The sequence below is a fragment of the Patagioenas fasciata genome, chromosome W (genome assembly GCF_037038585.1).
Source record: "Patagioenas fasciata isolate bPatFas1 chromosome W, bPatFas1.hap1, whole genome shotgun sequence".
NCBI classification, from domain to species: Eukaryota; Metazoa; Chordata; class Aves; order Columbiformes; family Columbidae; genus Patagioenas; species Patagioenas fasciata.
In genome coordinates this window covers 60298496-60319518 of record NC_092559.1, presented here as the reverse complement: position 1 = coordinate 60319518, position 21023 = coordinate 60298496, and the positions used below count along the sequence as shown (strand labels likewise).

The 21023-nt window shown below is 40.3% G+C and overlaps 1 pseudogene; it reads left to right on the top strand.

Moving 5' to 3' along the window:
* The first annotated feature begins 688 nt into the window (after positions 1 to 688).
* LOC136114616 (growth hormone receptor-like) lies at positions 689 to 20411 on the top strand (annotated as a pseudogene).
* Positions 20412 to 21023: the final 612 nt, after the last annotated feature.

The following is a 21023-nucleotide window of genomic DNA, read 5'->3' as shown; positions in this document are numbered from 1 at the left end:
AAAATTTTGATTCAGCAAAGTTCTGGAACCAAATAGGTTTTTTGTTCCTGAATCAACACTTATCTGCAAAATCAGGATGTTTAGCATTTCTAAGTTAGAATTTATATTTATTACATATGAATTGTGACTGTCTGGGATTTTCCAGACATTATTGCTTGTTCAGAGCAGTGGTGTTTGTATAGGCAATTAACACTTTATTCCTGCAAGTGACTACAATACCCACTCTTCCCTTTTCTTCAGCTGAGCAAAATTAGTAGTTTTTCAGATACCATAGTTTTTCAATGTATTTCTACATTATTTCTGAAGTACTTATTAAATATTTATCTTTCTGTGTTATTCCAATTATTGTTTTTATTTATAGTGAGAACTCTAAATTTAAGATTTGATGGGGATCTGTTTATGTCTCAGTGTCTTATAAGCTGCTATTGAAAAATGTAGTGTAATATGTAATACATTCTTAGTCTTCATTAGTCATTCACGTAAGATTTATGCAGAGTATGTCTATTGCCAATGGCAGGGTGCCTTCTTGTTACCAAACTTGTAGTGACTGTTACTCATTCATAGGTTTAGACTTTAATCAGCAAATGTTTGCTTAATATGTTTTTTTAGTCCTGAAATCATTTAACAGCGTCTAGTAAGAATGGTCATTTCTCATTGAAAACTGGCTGGTTTATTCCAAATACTCTAAACAGTGCTACCTGATCCCCATGTCCACCTGAATTGGACTCTGCTAAATACTAGTCAGACTGGGATCCATGGGGATATCCAAGTAAGATGGGAACCACCACCATCAACCAATGTTCAGAAGGGATGGATTACTCTGGAGTATGAATTGCAGTACAAAGAAGTTAATGAGACAAAATGGAAGGAGGTATGAAGCAAATCTTTATTATACAATAATCATAGTACAGTGCAGGTTTGTTCTGTCCTTAACATTTTTGTACTCTTATGAAAAGCAAAAGGATTGTAATTGCTAACTAGATGATACCTTAAATCTTAAATAATATGCCCATATTCTTCTGAATATACCCATATTCTTCTGTATTTTTTGGCAAACATTTTAATTTTATTTGTCAAGATAGTTAGCACACAGAGACCTTGAAATCCCTGTGTTAGATTAGGAAGTAGAGCGATAGTCACATATATACAAGTTTTATCAAGGATGAAATATTTCTCTATTGTTTTCCTAAACCTCAACTATTTTAAACAGTTCATGGTATTTTTAGTATTTGGAACAGGAATATTATGGTTGGAAAATGTCACTGTGTCACTCCAGATTTTTCAGGGTAGCTGTAAGGTTATAATACTTATAAATGTCATTTCAATAGATTAAAAAAAAAAAAAAGAAAGAAAAGCTTTGAGTTATAATTTAAAATTTGATACAATAAGCAAGTAAAAACAATGCAACATATATAAGACATACAGATTTCATATCAGACAGCAATGTTATATTTGTGACTATATAGATAGTCCATGAAAATACAAAATGTTTATAACCTAAATCTTTTAAATTTTCATTTTGTTGTCCCAAAACCAGGATTCTGTTACCTGGTGTGTGAAAAAAGCCAAATTGTAGCACACAGAAACAAGATATTGTTTGTTAGAGTTGCACAAGCCTGGATGCTGGAATATATCCAGCATACCAGAAAGAAAAGTAACAGGCATTATATACAAAATCTTATCACTACTCAGGCTAGTCCTAAAGAGCCAATTGGTCACAAATTTACATACTGGTTACATAATCATTTTAGTGTATAATGAGCAACATTCAGCTAAAGGACACTTTATCCAACAGTCTTGAGATATATGTTAAAGCAAGACTCAACTAATTGTGCAGTTTTCAAAATGTCTAAAGCTGCAAGGTCAGTAGTCTTTGTAGTTTGTGATTAGGTGTTTTGCAAGTCACCCTTATCTTTGTCAGACTGACCTAAAACTGAAATTATTTACGTATCTTTAGGTTAGCAATTGCAGACAGGATTCATTCTTTAAAGTGCTAATGACAACAATTTGAAAATCACTGAGTTCTCATATAGTTATTTTTCCTGTTATAGGGAAAAAATTGCACCCAGCTTACCTGAATGCATAGGCTAAGTGCCAGTGTGTCATGGAATATTTGCAAAGACTTCTTCCCGAATACCAGTTCAATGCAATAAGAACATCATTTCAGAGCAGAACCCTTCCTTTACTTTCTTATTAATATGAAGTGAGTTAACTGAAAGAGGGCAGGCAGATAATATTGTTATGAATTTGTCTTAATATGCAAAAGGCAAATTTACCAACTAAAACATAGTCAAGTTGGTTGGTTGGCCTTCATCTGTGAAAGACCTTGAACCCCTCCTCACCTCTGATCCTTCTCAGTGTTAGCATTTTCTGTTTATCCTATTCCTTATTAGTAAGCCTACAGCCAAACAGGCCTATAATGTCTAAAACCTTTTCCTAATACTTGTCTGAATTTCTTTCTATACTAGTTTAAGCTACACTTACTGTATAACTTCTATATTTTAAAGCCTACAAGTTTAGAGAGTATATCAATACTACTTAAGAACCTGAAAATATGCGGAGTATGTGATTTACAAATGCAGGTGGCAACACAGATAGCTCTTTAAAAATGCACAGTTTTGATTTTTTAAAAGTCTTTAGATATCAATCATATAAATACCCTAATAAAACTTTATTCTTGCTCAGGTACCATCAATAATTCCAGCATGCCTTGAGAATAGTTCTTCTCAGGAGAGTAAAGGTTTGAAGTTCAGTGTTTCTTCTTTCAAAAAACATAAGGAATTGCTGAATACTATACTTGCCTCAAGAAAAATAGTACTATAGATTACGTCGTATTGAAGCTGTATATATTGTATGTTATTGTGCCTTTCAGCTTAAAAACACAAACATGACATAATTCCTTGAGACACATCAGTTAGAGCACAAAAGAGAATTTTTTGTACAAAGTCTTTGTCCAGGCTGAGACAATTGCAAAACTCCTAATGACAACATTGGAGCAACTATTTCACTCTTTGCATTTGTCAAGGTTTTGATTCCAGGGTGACAATAAAACCCTGGCAGATGTATTGTTAACCTCCTCTCCCCCCCTTTCCCCCTTCAGCCCCTCCCTTTTCCTCCTTCCCACTAAGGACAGGCGATTGGGAGGGAAAGAAGGACAGAGAGAAGAGAGTTGGAAAAATTAAAAATGTTTTAATAATACTACTAATAAAAATAGAGAAAATAATACAAAATATACAAACCCAATCTTAAAAGTCCCAACAACTGCTCCGGCAGATGAAGGACCAGCACCCGAAGTCCTGGACTGGACTCTGCAGCCAACCGGAACTGGATTCAGTCTGTCACTAGGTCTCCGTTCACAGGGACGACTCACAAGGTCCTCTCCTAATGTCGACCATAAGGAAAAGGGATCCTCGTGATCTCCCACTTTCATATGAACTATCATGTAAATGGGATGTTATACTCAGTTGGTCAGTTTTTGGTCACCTGTTTCTCATTGCCCCTCTCACGAGATGTGCATCCATCCTTATCAGTGACCTCGCATTCCATTGCTATGTCTACCAAAACATGTATCTGGCTTTCCAGGAAGATGCAGCTAATAAGAAGGCTTTAGCTGATAGGCAAATTCACTAAAAGAGAAACTTGTTTTTAACAAAACCATGACAGCATTTTTTGCTACAAATATCTTTTGTAATGAGTATCGAAGCAGCAGAGAGATGTCCAGTTATACTGTTATTACTAGTTTTATACACAAACCATAATCTTTGCTTAAAAATATCATAATGCTTTGTACATATAACTGATAGAAAAATTGATACAAAAATGAATTCATAGTACTTAAATTGTACTAAATCTCTCCCTTGCTGAGACTTGTTTGTATTTTTCAGAGGTTTTGGGATGAACTTGTTTGATTTTTCATGTATACCATTCATTCTTTTAAACCATTTATTGATTGAAAATAGATAACTTATGAATTGAAAGAGGACTAAAGCATTAATTAGGAAAGTGTTATAACAGTAAGTTATAGTGATAAGAGGTTCAAAATTATCTTCTGAAAATTTTCTTAAAAACAATAAAATCCCCGCACTCAAATAGTGGCTGTTCATGGGACAGAGCCAAATTTTATCTGAATCACAGTTTGAAAAACTTTTGTCATTGTTAGTAGCTATTGCTGAGTATATTTTTAAAATTCTATTATTGAAGTGTTACCCATTCCATTCAGTAGACTAAAATTCTGTCCCCTATTGTCTATCCAGGTTTACAGTCATGACTAGCAACAGCTATACAGACCTTATGGACCTTATGAGGCTGCTGTGTTTTTCAAATAAGGTGTGAAAAAACACACCATCTGAGTAGTATTGAAGAATGATGACTTAGTAGTGAAGTGTCTAACCATGAAGTGCCTAAAAATGTATGTGTGACAGGGAATCTTGAAAGTCTAATTTTCCTTTAGTTGTTTATCTTATTTTGAATTGGTCTGATCTTTTGACTTATATTAAAACAAAACAAAACAGGCCCAGATTCACCTGACGTGGAATGAAATTGGTGATCACAGCTCAGTCCTCAGTGAAAAGGGCTGGACCAGGGAGGACTCTGCCGGCTCTCATCTTGTTGAATTTCTGCTGGAAAAGGTCCATTTCACACTGCAATGAAGTGCACTTAGGGCAAAGAATCATGGAGTACTAACTCCACAACTAAACACCATCATTGTGTCCATATAACACTGTGGTTGAGATACAAGGCTTACTAGTTTGGGGGAGCAAAACTCATCTCCCTACGCTGCATTAGATATGCAGCCTAATATCTCCATTTGGTATACTGTGTTGTACGGGTGCCCAACCCTGCACTATGCCTTCCCTGGGGTGCCTCTGAACCTTTCCCTGGTACTGCCCATCTCCCAGTTTTTACTATTTTTTTTTTGTTAAAGTTGGTGAAAACCATTGCTTTGGTTGCTGTGTTGCCTGTCATGCTTGGACCAGCCTCTGCCACGGGTGCCCAGAGAACACACTTAGCATCCCAGTGGCTCCATCTGATTAGTGACAAACATTTGCACTACAGTCTAACTCCCTCTTTTAGCTCCAGAATCCCTTTCCTATTAATTTTCACTAATTGTTTAAAAAAAAAAAAATATATATATATAGATATAGTAAAACTTTAGTGTACTATTTCTTTGTGGCTTCATACCACAAAACAAGTAAACTGGACTAGTATAAACTGTATTCCCTTCCCAACACTTTCCAACTGGATTATCTTCATGTTAAAAACCACTGTGGTGTACAGTGATGGTTCTCCAGTATCTTGTGCTCAACCACTAGCAGAGATAAGCAATCTGTCTGGCATCACTGCCTCCTCCAAAATCTGACTGGTTAGTTCTCAGAACACTTGAGTCTGGAGCCACCGGGGATCATGAAAACTCCACAGATTGTAGCTGCCAACAGAATGTTCTCAAGTTTAGATTATGCAGCTACAGTGATTATAGGATTGTATTGTTCAAACTGCTTTCAAATCCCTAATGACTGTTGTTTTCCAGGTGTTTTAATTCTTAGCCCATGATGAGTGGTCCCAGTATCATACTTGATTCTGAAGTAAAAGTAGAATATAACATCTGCCACATGCATTTCTATTTTGTGCATTTTTATATACTTGTGTTGGGCTGTCAGAGCTAGAATAGAATAGAATAGAATAGAATAGAATAGAATAGAATAGAATAGAATAGAATAGAATAGAATAGAATAGAATAGAATAGAATAGAAAAATACATTTTCTTAGAAGAGGATTAGAAGAAAAGAGAGATTACACATATTAAGACCTCCAATGTGACTTCCTACATATTTTGATATGCAGCAGTATCTAAGTATGTTGCAGTTAACGCTTAATATAGAAATCTCAAGACCCACAATCTGACACCAGCTCTCCCAGAGTATCCATTATTGCCTATTGTATATAGTTGAAGATTTTGGGAGCTATGCAGTCTTCTCCAAATAAATACATTTGTAAGATACAATACAGGTTAGAAGGTCTTTAAATAATTTTTCTTCTTAAAATTAATTCTGCAATGGGTACTGCATTAGTTTTAAGACTTCTATGTTATTTCAACAAAGTTTTTGGCATTGTAAAGTCAGTAATGTGTTGTAACAGTAAAAAGGATTTACAACTTGATAAGATCAGTAGGAGATATTTCACACCACCTACTTATGGCATGTAACTGGGAGCAGCTGTCTTTCTTCACTGACTGTATTTACAAAGAGCTTGGATTTTCCACTTTTGGTTCCCTGAATCACAACAAAACCTGATGGCTAGTAAGGTAAAAGTAAATGGTGTGAATTTTCTCTGAACTCTTCTCATGGTATCCTTACAGTTCCAAGTAGTAAAAAGGCCCTCAAATGTTTATTTCTGAAATCGAGAAGCAGTATAAAATTTCCAGTACAGCTCAAACAAATAAATCACAGTCCTTCTGTCTTTACAATTAGAACCCAGGCTCTCAACAATGGTTCCACTGTACTCTCTGAACATGGGAAGAGATTATGAGATACGAGTCCGATGAAGACAACGCACCTCTGAAAAATTTGGGGAGTTCAGTGAAATCCTTTATGTATCTTTTTCTCAAAAAGGCATTGAATTTGTTCATTGTGCTGAAGGTAAATGAGAGAAGTACAGCAAGGTGTTTTTATAACCACTGCTGTCTTTTTGTGTATTGGGGGGAGGGTTCTTCTTACCTTAGATGTTGTATGCTTGAATGGATTGATAATTCAGCCTACTACATGAAAATAATTTGGTGAGATTGGTAGTATACAAATTCTATATACAAATTCATAAGTAAACTCAGCAAGACTTTCCCAGCACATCAGAGAGCAAAATTACAGATAGCTTTAAGAATCAGAATTAATAACTGCTGTTGCACATCCTATAGAGCCTAAAATACAGTTAAATCTCATACTTCATTGTATAAACTGAGCACTTCAGTAGTGAAGATATGTCACTTTTATTAAAGTGTTATACTGCTGACTAAGTTTGTTACCAGAATCATGTGCTTTTCTGATCTGCCCAATACTATCAAGGACAGTATTTTTCTCATTCTTGCTTCTGTCTTGTACTTGTTTTCAAAATGCTATACTTGATGCAATTCCTCACGAACTCCATCTGCACCGAGTAGCCAGTCCCAGGAAGAGGGCACCCTGGTCCTGAATAATTGATCCGGAGAGAGAGAGAAAAAGGCAGAGAGGCCCAGAGGCCCACTGCAAAATTGCAGGATGGCAAAAGGCCAAACTAAAAGAACTCCCGATCAGAATTCCACTGAAAACACAGCAGAACCAGAAAGGATCTCTGTCTCCCTCTTTCTCCCTAGCCAGAAAATCACAACTCTTCTTAAACATGAAACATGACACTAATGGCATGGAATATTCTTATTGATCAGTCTGGATGTCAGTCAAGGTCTGCCCCATCTATGTCCCCCTTTCTTGCTGCCTCACACCTGTGGGCAGAGCACTCAGAGACCTTGGCTCCCAGACAAAAACTAAGACACCAATAGGCTCTTATATTCTCTTTGTTCCAGCTCAAAAACACTGGAAAGTTACTTGAAGAAAAACATAAATTCTGTCCCGGGGTGTTATCTTCTTGTTCTCAAACTAAATTCAAACAATGATTGTGCTAGCTATGAAAAAGAAAGGTTTCTAACTGTATGAAGAAAATAAACTTGCTTTCAGTCAAACCAGCACAGCCTTCAAAATATGAGCTCTTCAGCAAGTTATTTTAACAAGCTGCTTCACTTATTTTTCCAGAGTATTAGTGGAGGTGTTAAATAAAACCACCCATAACTCTTGTCTTTTCAAATCTTGCTAGATTGGCCTTTTTAACCCTTTGTATTACTAGTTTTCATTCCTAATTTATATGAACAGCTAATGTTCTGTCCAAGTGGCAGGTTTTCACATGAGCTGCATGAAGTCATCAAGGTTTTATAGGAACAAAGTTAAAATACTATGAAAATCTAAGGCCACGATGCAAGCACGGTTTTCTTCAGTCACTACAACCCAAATTCTGCAAGTTGATCCATATCTATACATCTTACAGAGCAGCAGTGATCTGATTTGCTGGATCAGTTCTACACCATGTACTGCATTGCTGAATTAGGACATAAATTGGAAATTCGCAAAAAAAACTGAGAAACCATAAGATGGTCTGGCAAAATTTATTCGTACTTATTTTGTATTTTACCCTTAGGAACACAGAATTAAAATTGAAATTTTCCATGTTCAAAGTTAAGTATTTAAATTCAAACGTAATATTCTAACTTTTTGAAGCAGGTAGACATTGACAGGTCTCACTGACATGACTGGTTCTCCATCAAATTAAGGACCTAACATTGACATCTGATGTAGTTGCAAAGCCACTCTCCATGATATTTGAAAAGTCATGGCAGTCAGGTAAAGTTCCTGGCAACTGGAAAAAGGAAAACCATTTGCACCCATTTCTAAAAAGAACAGAAAGGAGGACCACAGGAACTACAGACCGGTCAGCCTCACCTCTGTGCCTGGGTAGATCATGGAACAAACCCTCCTAGAAGCTATCCTAAGGCACATGGAGGACAGTGAGGTGATTCGGGACTGCCAGCACGGCTTCACCAAGGGCAAGTCCTGCCTGACCAACCTAGTAGCCTGCTATCAGTGAACAAAGGAAGGATTATGGATGTTGTCTATCTGGACTTCCGTAAAGCCATTAACGCAGTTCCCCACAACATTCTTCTCTCTAAATTGAAGACATATGGATTCGATGGGTGGACTGTTCAGTGGACGAGAAATGGCTGGATGGTTGCACCCAGAGAGTAGTGGTCAATGCCTCAATGTCTGGATGGGCACTGGTGAAAAGTGGTGTCCCTCAGGGGTCTGTATTGGGACCACAGAATCACAGAATGTTAGGGATTGGAAGGGACCTTGAAAGATCATCTAGTCCAGTCCCCCTGCCAGAGCAGGAACACCTAGATGAAGTTACACAGGAATGTGTCCAGGTGGGTTTTGAATGTCTCTGGAGAAGGAGACTCCACAACCTCCCTGGGCAGCCTGTTCTGGTGTTCTGTCATCCTCACTGTGAAGAACTTTCTTCTCATATTTAAGTGGAACCTCCTATGTTCCAATTTGCACCCATTGCCCCTTGTCTTATCATTGGTTGTCACTGAGAAGAGCCTGGCTCCATCCTCATGACACTCATCCTTTACATATTTCTAAACATTAATGAGGTCACCCCTCAGTCTCCTCTTCGCCAAACCAAAGAGACGCAGCTTCCTCAGCCTTTCCTCATAAGGGAGATGCTCCACTCCCTTAATCATCTTTGTGGCTCTGCACTAGATTCTCTCAAGCAGTTCCCTGTCCTTCTTGAACTACACACAATATTCCAGATGTGGTCTCACCAGGGCAGAGTAGAAGGGAAGAAGAACCTCTCTCGACCTACTAACCACCCCCCTTCTAATACACCCCAGGATGCCATTGGCCTTCCTGGTCACAAGGGGACAGTGCTGGCTCATGGTCATCCTGTTATCCACCAGGACCCCCAGGTCCCTATCCCCTACACTGCTCTCCAACAGGTCATTCCCCAACTTATACTGGAACCTGGGGTTGTTCTTGCCCAGATGCAAGACTCTACATTTGCCCTTGTTATATTTCATTAAATTTTTCCCTGTCCAGCCCTCCAGCCTGTCCAGGTCTTGCTGGATGGCAGCACAGACTTCTGGTGTGTCAACCACTCCTCCCAGTTTTGTGTCATCAGCAAACTTGCTGACAGTGCACTCTATTCCCTCATCCAAGTAATTGATGAATATATTGAATAGTACTGGTCCCAGGACTCCACTAGATACAGGCCTCCAACTAGACTCTGCCCCATTGACCACAACTCTCTGGCTTCTTCCCTTCAGCCAGTTCGCAGTCCACCTCACTACCCGATCATCCAGACCGTACTTCCTCAGTTTAGCTGTGGGAGACGGTGTCAGATGCTTTACTGAAATCAAGATAGACCACATCCACTGCTTTACCATCATCTATCCACCTTGTTATGTCTTCATAAAAGGCTATGAGGTTGGTCAAGCATGACTTTCCCTTGGTAAAGCCATATTGACTGCCCCTAATACCGTCTTATCCTTGATTTGCCTTGAAATGGCAGAAAGGATAAGTCATTCCATCACCTTTTTAGGGATGGAGGTGAGGCTGACCGGTCTATAGTTACTCGGGTCCACCTTCTTGCCCTTTTTAAAGGCTGGAGTGACATTTGCTCTCCTCCAGTCCTCAGGCACCTCTCCCATGGAGAGTGGCCTAGCAATGGTTTCAGCCAGTTCCCTCAGTGCCTGTGGGTGCATCCCATCAGGACCCATGGATTTATGGATGTCCAGATTGCTTAATTGGTCCTTAACCCAGTCCTCATCAATGAAGGCAAACTCCTTGTCATGGTCCATTCGGTGATGGACTTGTGATGGTTCTTTTACCTTGATCTCAGAGCGCAAAATTAAGGCGACCAAAATGCCAAGGGGTTATAATTCAATCAAGCAGTGTTACTTTGTTAATTTGCCCATAAAGTGGCACGAGATAGAGAGAGAGAGAGTAAGAAAAAGAAAAGGGAAAAGAAATGGGGAAAAAGTAAGAGTAAAGATGAGAAATGAGATTGCGTTTATCACCAGTCGAGTTCCAAAGGCGTCCCTCTGGTCTCCGGTCCCGTGGAGTCCTGCCGGTCCTCCGTCGTGGTTCGGGATCCTCTGACGGGAAGATCTTCAACGGCGTTCATTCTGGAGTCATCTTTTATGCTTCTTCACCCCCCCTTGCTCCCATTGTTTTAGATCAGTCTCCACCTTGATTTCGCAACCCAGGCTTAAACTGCGCAGGCTCGAAAGATTCACGCTTTCTTTTGCCAACACTTACGTGTCCAGCATTCAGGGGTCTTTTTCTGGTTCATTGGATGACCTCAGGACCCTTGGTGAGCTTCTGGGCATGCTCCTTTTTGTTGGCCATTGTTTGAGGGAGCAGGTGAGGGACATGTGTAACTGAGGCTGCAGGTGAGTACACATCTTCTGGACGGCAGCTATTGTTCCCGGGTCGAAGAGACCCTCATAACAGTTGCTTTCAGGAATCTGGGGCTTGTTTGGCTGAGGAAGCAGGCAAAGTCCACACAACAGCCACTGTTAGCAGGAGCCCCCCCCGTATCAGAGAAAACAGTTCAACACAATGCTTCTCCTCGGGTTTCTCTCCAAGTCATTGTCTATGCGTTCTTACTGTCAGAGCTTCAGTTCTCTAAGTTCTTGATGGCGATATTCAGGCAAATACTGCTCCAACTTCGGACCGACTCACACTCCTCTATTGTCCTGACTTCCTCTGGGGACTTAGGGGTACGGGACTCCTCAGAACAGCCTCTGGCAGAGGCTGTCAGAGACAAAGAAGGCATTCAGTAACTCTGCCTTCTCTCTATCTTCTGTCACCAGGGCACCTTTGAGCGGCGGAGGAACACGCAGGACGACTCAGTATGAGTGATAAAGCATAGTTTGATTTATTATCACGAACAACATATACAGTTCACGATAATTATGCATACCTGTCACCTACTAATTGGCTTAAGCTCTAACAGTCACATTTGCATGGTCCTCCTACTTGCAGTTACTAGCTATGCTTGTTCTACATTCCTCTGCTCTTGCTTCTCCAAAGCTGTTTATGAGACTCTGCCAAGGTCACAGTGTCCTTGCTAATTTTGCTGTAATAGTCAGTGGTTCCCACAGCGGCCTAGTCTTGCTACTTATGCTAAGGTCTTCAGAACAGGCTCTGCTCGTACAACTGCTCTGCAGACCCATGTCCTTTATTTTTAAGCCATTCCTCAACAGGTACCCACCTCATTCATCAGTGGACCTATATTGCCTCTGGTGTTAGTTTTATCTGCCATGTATTTGAAGAAACTCTTTCTGTTGTCCTTGCCCCCTCTCGCAAGGTTTATTTCTAAGGAGGCCTTGGGTTTCCTAGTTGCCTCTCTACATCCTCTGACAACAGCCTTATATTCTTCCCAAGTGGTCAGCCCCTCCTTCCATGATCTGTAGACTCTCCTCTTCCACTTAAGTTTGCCCAGCACTTCCCTGTTTAATCAAGCAGGTCTCCTGACTCCCTTCCTTGACTTCCTACCTGTTGGGATGCTCTGATCTTGAGCTTGGAAGAAGCAATCCTTGAATGCTAATCAACTATCTTGAACCCCTTTATCTTCAAGTACCCTTTCCCATGGGATTTCCCCTAGCAATTGCTTGGAAAGGCCAAAGTTGGCCCTACTGAAGTCCAGGGTTGCGATTCTGCTTGTTTTTCTGTTCCTGCCACATGAGATCCTGAACTCCACCATCTCATGGTCACTGCAACCAAGGCAGCCCTCAACCTTTACCACTTCAACCAGACCGTCCTTGTTAGTGAGGATGAGGTCCAGCAGCGCTCCTCTCCTAGGTGGCTCCTCCACCATTTGCATCAGGAAGTTATCATCAGTGCACTGGAGGAACCTCCTGGACTGTGGATGGCTGTCTGAGTAGTCCTTCTGGCAAACATCAGGGAAGTTAAAATCCCCCACCACAACCAGGGCCTGTGACTGTGAGGTTGCTCTCAGCTGCTTGTAGAAGGCCTCGTCAACTTCCTCATCCTGATCTGATGGCCTGTAATAGACACCCACAACAGTGTCACCCCTGCCAGCCTGCCCCTTAATTCTCACCCACATACTCTCAACTCTCTCCTCATCCGTCCCTGGACAGTACTCAATACATTGTAATTGCTCTCTCAGTACTGTTTAGTATCTTCATCAGTGACATAGACATTGGGATCGAGTGCACCCTAAGCAAGTTTGCAGATGATACCAAGCTAAGTGGTGCAGTTGACATGCCTGAGGGATGGGATGCCATCCAGGGGGACCTGGACAAGCTTGAGAAGTGGGCCCATGTGAACCTCTTGAGGTTCAAAAAGGCCAAGGGCAAGGTCCTGCACTTGGGCAACCCCTGGTGTAAATAGAGGCTGGGACATGAAGGGGTTGAGAGCAGCCCTGAGGAGAAGGATGGGGGTACTGGTGGATGAGAGACTGGACATGAGCCAGCAATGTGCACTTGCAGCCTGGAAGGCAAATCATATCTTGGGCTGCATCAAAAGGAGCATGACCAACAGTTTGAGGGAGGTGATTCTGCCCCTCTACTCTGCTCTGGTGAGACCCTATCTGGAGTACTGCGTCCAGCTCTGGAGTCCTCTGTTGGAAAGTAAAATGTGGGAAAGCAAGATGTGCAGTTCCAGCCACCTGGATGATAAAGGAAGATCAATACTAACATGACCATCTGGATGGTCAAAGACATAATACTAACATAATAATATATAAAGGGCCTTAGACAGATTATTTTGAAGTACGTTTCTCATAATTGTAAAAAGTTACAGCCCGGACTCACAAGAATGGTATCTCGGGTTGGATAACCACCCCCAAGTGCATGGGATGTGTGAATGTCCTTGGACCTGGTCTGTGAATGAGTGGAAAAACAAGTGAGACAAAAATCACATGAGTTTAGTGTGTTTTTAATAACAATTAGTGGAAAAACACCTTTTGTAAACATCTTAGTCCAGACCTGTACCTGTAAATCCTATAAATTGTCAATGGTGAATAAAGGAGGCAGCCTAGGTCAGCTTTCTGCTTGGCCAGGCTCTGCACTCCTTCCTGAACAAGATCTCTGCCTCTGCATGAATCTCTGTCTGCGTCCTGGTATGCGTCGTTCCTCATCGCCGCAGCCCTCTACAGGAAAGACATGGATCTGTTGGACCAGGTCCAGAGGAGGACCACCAAGATGATCAGATGACTGGAACACCTCTCCTATGAGGACAGGCTGAGGGAGTTGGGGTTGTTCAGCCTGGAGAGGTTCCAGGGAGACCTGCTGCTATAGCAGCCTTTCAACACTTAAAAGGAGCCTATAATTCTTATAGATGGGGACAGACTTGTTAGCAGGGCCTGCTATGATAGGACAAGGGGTTATGGTTTTAAACTAAAAGAGAGGACAATCAGGCTAGACATGAGGAAGAAATTTTCTACAGTGAGGGTGGTAAAGTACTGGAACGGGTTGCTCAGAGAGGTGGTGGATGCCCCATCCCTGGAGACATTAAAGGCCAGGCTGGGTGGGGCTCTGAGTTACCTGATCTAGTTGAAGATGTCCCTGCTCATGGCAGGGGGTTTGGACTAGATGACCTTTGAAGTTCCCTCCCAACCCAAATATTTCTATGATTCTATGATTCTATGACATACCCAAATAGGACTTTAAATACTCATGCCTGAAAACATGTCCAGCCAAAATCTAAGCTGAGAACAGAGAGCTAAAACTGATGCAAGATTTTTTTTCTAAAAGACTGTATATTATGTTCATGTATAGAATTCTAAATCTTCCTGTCCAGTATTTCTTAGCCCAAAAAATGAGTGAAGTTTGTATGGAAAATTTAAAATTGGGAACAAATGAGAAGAATCTAAGGCTACAGACAGAATAAATTTCTCTCTACTTCGTATTCTACAGTTAAGTATGATGGAATTTCCAGTATTTAAAAAATAAAACATTTAATTTAGCAGCACCATTATTCATTCCTACTAAATCACATTTCTCAGTGACCTAAATTCTCTTTTTGTAGTCACCCAAAAGGTAAATAAAATGGAGGAAGACTTTTTCTTTTTCCTTTTTTTTTTTTTTTTGCAGCTGGCAGTTCACAACATAATTAATGTTCTTCTTTTACAAAGAGTAGTATTATGCTTTTTGACAAAACCATATTTTAGTTTATGTGAGAGAAGACTAGTTTGTCTATGATTTAGCATGCTATTAATAATGTTCTCTCAGTTTGGGCTAACAAGTAGTAACGTGGTCTACATCATTATATGCTGTCAGGACTACTGGTAGCACATTCCAAGCAGGCAGAATGTTCCTTGTGGTTTGTTTTTGCTACATGTGTTGTTTGTACTAAAATCTTATTTATATTAAAAAACTCAGTCTGTCTTTGCAAGAAGTCTCAGTGGACTCAGAAATTCAATATGGAAACTGTTGAGACCAGAAGGGTATTTTTATTTCTGCTTAACACAGAACTTTCACATTTAAGTAACCCAAAATTCTCCTATCATTTGTTGTGTCTGGAATCCTCAGGCAGCAGAAGAAAAGGATGAAATTAAAGATGCAACAGAGATGCAGATTCCTGCTAACATGTTTTTGTTCTGTTGTTTCAGAAACTGAGTTTCCGTGGTTCTTAGTTGTTATCTTTGGAGCAGGTGGGCTGGCTGTAACACTGATCTTAATCCTGTGGTCCAAACAACCAAGGTAGAGAGTTTTTATTTGTCATTTTTTGTGTACTTACTTAAAAAAAATAGAGTGCGTCAATTTTTTTCAAATCTGGGGGACTAGAAACTATTATGAGGATTGTTGTCCATCCTCTTAAGCTCCATGGATGCTGGCATATGTACGTATTGGGCCTTCAGCAGTGAGAATATGATAATGTTGACAGCTCCTGTTCCTTTTAGATTGCAGAACATTTTATACTACAGTATTTACTTAGCTAATTTACTTAGGCTTTGAAGGGGATTTTTTTTCTTAGTCCATTCAATTTTTGTAAATACTATTTTTACACACTTAGTGTTTAAAGCTTTCACACAAACATATGTCTATATATTTTTGTTCTTAGACTATTGCACTAATCTCTATTTCTTCATCCAGCCAAGGGAAAGACCTTGAGTAATAGGGCAGTGTTTAGCCTCTGTGGATAGACTGCAGCTCCTATAAGTAACAGGAATAAAATAAAACAAAGCTCAGGATTGTATAATTTATAAAAATGACACAATGACACATATATAAAAATGACAAAATGGTCCCAAAGTGAATTCATCCCCTAATACGTGTGTTCAGGGATGGGTTTTGACAGAATAATTCAGCTTGGATGTCATACCAGTACTGTCCTAGACTACGGAGCAACACTGTCGTTAAGCCTCAGTGTACACATGCATGATGGTCTTGTATATACATGTGGCAGAATGCAAACCCCCCTCTCTCCTCCCCCCTCCTTCAGTATGGAGGGAGTAGGCACATCTCCCTCTCTCTGCTACTTGAGGCTAACAGCTTCTTTTGTTTGGCCCAGAGCACCCTGGCCAGGGCCATTAGGAGAAGGGAGTGCCAAGGCGCCAGTGAGCCGCTGGGCACCTGTGACCAGTGTGGGGGGATGTTTGGAGGCTTCAGGGGCACCCCACACACGGTGTGGGGGTGCAGAGAAGCTTCTAGAATGCCTACAGTCAGGTCTGATCAGCCAGTATAAAAACGGGACTCTCTCGTTGAGACTGGGCCCATTGTTGCCGATCTCTCGGAGCACGAGCTGAAGATACTGCCGCCGAGAGCCCCCCCTCCCCGGGATGGAGACCCCGCTTGCCTTGCCGCCACATGTGTGAGTAAAACCCCTCACAGGATTGCGAGTATATTTATCCTTTCCGTGCACATATGCACGTGTAACTTCCCGTGCGTAATACAAGCACGTATAACTTTATTTCCTCGCACAATCGCGAGTGTATTTATATTCTGTACACATTTGCACGTGTACTTTAAATTATTTCCTCGCACAATCGCGAGTGTAACTTTATTTCCTCGCACAATTGCGAGTGTATTATAAATACATTCCTCGCGGAATCGCAAGCATACGCTTTACCTGTATCTCTTTAAGAATAATCCCGCACCATGTTCAGGCAAGTGTGTACTCCTCTGGGACTCAGGGGTGGTTCCGGCATTGTTTTGGGTGAAGCCACGTGCATGCACTCTGTGGACTGCCTGTTGTACTAGTTGCTGCCACTAATAATTTTCCTCAACTGATACCCGAACCTATATTTAAGTCACTTTTGGAGTGCTAAAACCCTGTTTCTCACCGGTTTAATAAAAGTTGTTTTGGACCCTGTTGTCCCTTAAACTAGCCTCGGGGTGCCTCTGTGACTATACACTTTGAAAATGAACACCGAGGTGTTTTGCACATACCAGCATAAGGACAAGTCACTGAAATGAAAACAAGATGGTGCAGTTGGAGCAGCTCTAAAAAATAGTCTAGGCAAACAGCACTATGCTTTGGCAGTGTTTAACTTAACAAAGTCACTCCCTGCAATAGCATCTCAATCCCAGAGTTAAGAGTAAGCCTCCTGATAAAATGCATGACAAAAGCTAGATGTGTCAGAATGGGGCAAGAACAACTTGCACGTGGGATTGAGAGCTCACTAAAATCAGCACACTGAGCAAGGAGTGACCTGGTTGCAGAAGATCCTGAGGGCTGAAGCATGTCTCTGATCCCATCTTATTAGTATCTTCCATGCTAATCATGATTGCTGGAGGAGTTTTTCTCCGCTGAGGATCTTCATCAGGAAAGTTTTTCTGAACCTATGGGCTTTCACTCTTTCCTTCAAACTGGTGCACATGGTGGTGGGAGTGGCAATGTCTTCTGCAGAAGAGCAGGCTGCATAGGTTTCCAGTAATGCAAAATATCCAGGCTCAGCTTCCTCCTGTATCTGAAAATATATCAGTTCATAGTTTCCTCAACTCTGATCTCACAAGATCTGAACCAGGCTCCCTAGGACAGATGCCATAGGGTTAGGCCATACTCTAAAAGAGTTGAGAGATGAAGGTTTGAACTATGCGAGGCTAAGAAAGGAGCAGAGCGTAGTTCTCCCTCCTTTGTCTGTTTTGTTAGAAGCAGTGCCCAATCATGTCAGAATAGCTGATTTGTGGATTCAACTGTAAGTGCAAATCTTAAACTAGTACCCTGAGAGCCCAGCCAGTGCACAACTAATACTGTCTCTCCAGGGACTAGGTGAAAAATTACTGGATTTCTGGCTCTCATTGAGGCTTGCTGGGCAGAACTTTGAGGGTCTGCCAAAACCAAAAACAGTTGGGGAATTTGGGCCTGCCACAGTTAAGCAGAAGTTGCCTAAATTTCTCTCCAGCACTTCTTAAGGCCCCTCTGATCCTCCCTGGACCTCACCAAGGTCACTAACAAGGCAGCAAAACTAATATTTGGATTTGGATCTACCATTCCCACAACTTACTTTCTAAAATAGGCAAATAACCCAGTAGAAAGGGAATTTTCCTTTTGGGAAATACAGTTTATCTGTTTGCTAAAGAAGCAAGGAGGTTAAATAGAAAAGATAGGTATGACCCATTATTGTCAGATTATTATTAATGGAAAAATCATCTTCCTATTTGGGTTTTCTTTCTTGTTGTTTGGTTGTGGGTTTTTTTCTCAAAGAATTACAAATTCACTTTATGATGAATTAGAATAATATCTATTTCCACAGTATGTACATGCATAAGCAAGTTACTAGTTCTTTCTCTAGAAGGGTAAAACCCTGTTGTTATATATTACTTGTTACATTAATAATTCAGAAAAAAGAAGCGTCATAGAGATGGCAAAATATTAGCCTAATTTTTTGCAGTTGAGTTTCTGTTTTATTTATTAGTTCTAAAGTAATTAACAGTTTTCACCAATTCCTTTTTTTCTGTTCCCCTATTTAAATTTATTTGGCTTATGCAAGACTACTTTGTCCCTGAAAAAAAAAAAAAATTGTATCAGGTTTCTTTGAAAATTAAGTAAAAAGGGAAACTATTAACAGTGTTCTAGGAATTTACTCTCTTTCTATAGAACATTAATTTATCAAAGACTGAAGTCCAAACTGGATTCCCACATAAACATATGCAATTTCGACAAGGAAGGCTGCAGAAAACCTGGGTTTTTATTTGGAATGAGAGAAAACAATAATTCTTTTCCTTAGCACTATTTGAAATTGAATCTTCAAACATTTCTGTTTTGAAGTTAAAAAGCATAAATACAATGTAAAACACTCTTCTTTCTAAACTCCTCATAAAGGACTACTGTCAATTAAAAGCCATCATTTATTTCTTCCAGGTTAAAAATACTGATTTTTCCTCCTGTTACAGTTCCAAAGATTAAAGGGATTGACCCAGATCTCTCGAAGGTAATATTGTGCTCTAAAATCTATGGTGAGAATGATTGTAGTAGTAGCAGGTGACAATTGTCCTAGGCAGATCAATTTTGTAAGAAAAAATTATGACATGGGGGAGTTGCCACAGAATTAGTTTTCATTAAATGCAAAAAAAAAAAAAATCCACTTTGCAATTATTACATCAGCTACAGTTACCTTTCCTGAAGTTAACACCATAAAAAGCGCAAGCATTTTTATTCTTTTCTTTATAACATTTTTTTTTCTTGCTTAATAGAAAGGAAAACTAGATGAAGTTAACTCCATCTTAGCCAGCCATGACAACTACAAGACACATCTATACAATGATGACTTTTGGATTGAGTTTATTGAGTTGGACATAGAAGACCCCGAAGAAAAGAACAGAGTCTCGGATACCGACAGGCTCCTGATTGAAGATCATCTGAAGTCGCAGAGTTGCTTGGGAGTGAAGAATGATGATTCTGGACGGGCCAGTTGTTACGAACCAGATATTCCAGAGACAGCCTTCAGTGCAAGTGACACATGTGATACCATCTCTGATATTTATCAGTTCAGAAAGGTAACCAAAAAAGAAGAGGATCTCTTGTGCCTTCATAGGAAAGATAATTAATCCCTTCCAAGTCTTGCTGACACAGACACCTAAAAGCTGCATACTAATGCTCAGTCCAAAAATAGCCAGTTGCGGCCACCTTTTGCAGACAGCTTTGAATCAGCTAGACCATTGATCCATACTCAGCTAAGTAACCAGAATTCGTTGACAAATACTGACTTTTACACACAAGTGAGTGATATTACTCCAGCAGGCAGTGTTGTACTTCCATCACGGCAGAAATCCAAGGTGGGAAGAGCACAGTGTGAAGGCGGCACAGAACAAAACTTCACCATGGACAATGACTACTTCTGTGAGGTTGATATGAAAAAATGTATTGCTGTGACTTCCCACGAAGAGGATAAGCCACATGTTCAGGAGCAAAGCTGTAATGAGGATGCTTACTTCACCATAGAGAACCTTACCACTACTGGCATCAATCTTGGAGCTTCAACAACAGAAACCCCAAGTTCAGAGATGTCTGTCCCAGACTACACATCTATTCATATCATTCACTCTCTACAAGGCCTTGTGCTCAATGTAACTGCACTGCCTGTGCCAGGCAAAGAATTTTACATGTCTTGTGGTTATGTGAGCACAGACCAGCTGAACAAAATCATACCATAGCTCTTTGACTAGATGTATGCAGTATTTCACAGCAGAGTCAGCTCGGGCTTGTATACTGAAACCAAAATGAAGTCTAAAAATTTCTTATGGTTCTTATAATTTTATCTGAAATGTTGAAACATAAAATGTTAATCAAAATATTCCTATTGCGTTCTGTAAATATTATCTATGAATTTGTTTTGAGATTGTTTTACTAGCAGTGACTGTCTTATTCTTGTGGGTGTTGATTTTTGTAATACTAAACATTGAAATGACTATGTTTAATGTACAGTAAATCATGCTTTTTGATAAAGCTAAAAATTGGGTGGTTTAAAGCCTAAGAATTTAGTAAAAATTGTGCTGTTGGCAGAGATCTTTATATCAATAATGGAGAACTGAACATATAGGTGAAAAAACAAAAGTTTGAATAACAAATGCATTCATTTTGATTTATATATTAAAATTTTAATATTTCATTCATAAAAACATAAATACTTTCTATTACACTACACACTGTAGGTTAATTATGATGACTGTGGCAGAATGCAAACCCCCCTCTCTCCCCACCCCCTCCTTCAGTATGGAGGGAGTAGGCACATCTCCCTCTCTCTGCTACTTGAGGCTAACAGCTTCTTTTGTTTGGCCCAGAGCACCCTGGCCAGGGCCATTAGGAGAAGGGAGTGCCGAGGCACCAGTGAGCCGCTGGGCACCTGTGACCAGTGTGGGGTATGTTTGGAGGCTTCAGGGGCACCCCACACACGGTGTGGGGGTGCAGAGAAGCTTCTAGAATGCCTACAGTCAGGTCTGATCAGCCAGTATAAAAACGGGACTCTCTTGTCGAGAC